The sequence below is a fragment of the Sinocyclocheilus rhinocerous genome, unplaced genomic scaffold (genome assembly GCF_001515625.1).
Source record: "Sinocyclocheilus rhinocerous isolate Xijiao unplaced genomic scaffold, SAMN03320098_v1.1 scaffold853, whole genome shotgun sequence".
Lineage (NCBI taxonomy): Eukaryota > Metazoa > Chordata > Actinopteri > Cypriniformes > Cyprinidae > Sinocyclocheilus > Sinocyclocheilus rhinocerous.
The window spans coordinates 67,874-69,389 of record NW_015627738.1 but is presented as its reverse complement, the minus strand read 5'-3'; positions in this window follow the sequence as shown (position 1 = coordinate 69,389).

Below are 1,516 nucleotides of genomic sequence, written 5' to 3'. Positions count from 1 at the left end.
ATGAATCTGTTTGTGAACTGTCTTCCTGTCCAGTTTCAGTCAGTGAGCCTGTTTGTGAACTGTCTTCTTGTCCAGTTTCAGTCACTGAAATGTCTACCAGTCCAGTTTCAGTTAATACACCCAATTTTGAACTGTCAGCCTATCACATATCAACCCATGAATCTGTTTGTGAACTGTCTTCCTGTCCAGTTTGTCAGTGAGCCTGTTTGTGAACTGTCTTCTTGTCCAGTTTCAGTCACTGAAATGTCTACCAGTCCAGTTTCAGTTAATACACCCAATTTTGAACTGTCAGCCTATCCCATATCAACCTATGAATCTGTTTGTGAACTGTCTTCCTGTCCAGTTTCAGTTCACCTGTGTCTTGTTGATTTGCTCATTAGTCCCTCGTTTGGTTTAGTACTTATAGCCCTGCCTTTCCTCAGTTTCTTTGTCCTGTCTACATCATGTTAAGAGGTTGTGTTTTCCCATGTGGATTTATTAAAGACTCTGTTCGTTTTGACTATCTGCCTGCTTTGTGCTAGTGATGTAAAGTCTGATTCATTTCCGCGAACCGGTTCTTTTCGGACAGATCGGCTCATTGAACCGGTTCAAAAAGCCGATTCATCGGTTCCTGACGTCATCAAGCAATAACGTCTCTACGCATTTCTTTTCTAACAACTCAATGCAATGATGTATCAATGAAAAATTCAAATAAGTCATTTGTGTCAACACATTGAAACATTCAGAAAATAAAGTTATTTGTGTGAAAGCATATAGCTGATTATTACCATATAATTCACTTAACTTAATGGTGTTTGTGGTCACAGTTTCATTCGCGGATCCTTTATGTCAGATACGACTGACTGAACAATATTGACTAGCCTACAACTTGGAAAAGATTCCTAAAAGTTTCACACCTACAGCACACATTGCAGACATTGATGCACAAACGCGGATGTGTTCTACATGTCTACAGTATAAAGAATGAATAAACAAGTCTTATAAACTCCTTGATTTCGCTTAAGCAACTTTAAACATAATTTGCATGGACAATAAACTATTGTAAAATTTATTTACATCACCAGACAGAAAGGTATTTGCAGGTTTTAATAAAATGAAAATTAATAACAGTCATAAGCATATTTACAGAACGCGCCTCAGGCTTGCACAGTATCATCAACTCACTCATCAGAATCTTCAGTAATCCTCTGCAAACTTCGCCACGGCTCATAAGGTTCTTGTTGAGTCCTCGGTAATCCTCGGCAAACTTCAACCGTTGGTTGAACCGGCTCATTCGGTTCTTTTTGAGTTGGACGTGTTACTTCGGCTGTGCGTCCTGCGTCATCAACCCGGAACTAAAGTTAGATTCAGTTCGATTTGTGAACCGGCTCGACCGGTTACTTGCTGAGAACTGGCTCAAAAGAACGATTCGTTCAAGAACCGAACATCACTAATTCACACTTTCACATGTGCTGCTGATATGATTAGTCAGTTAATGTTAGCTGGTCATTTTGTGTCAGGATCAAAAAACAGTGAA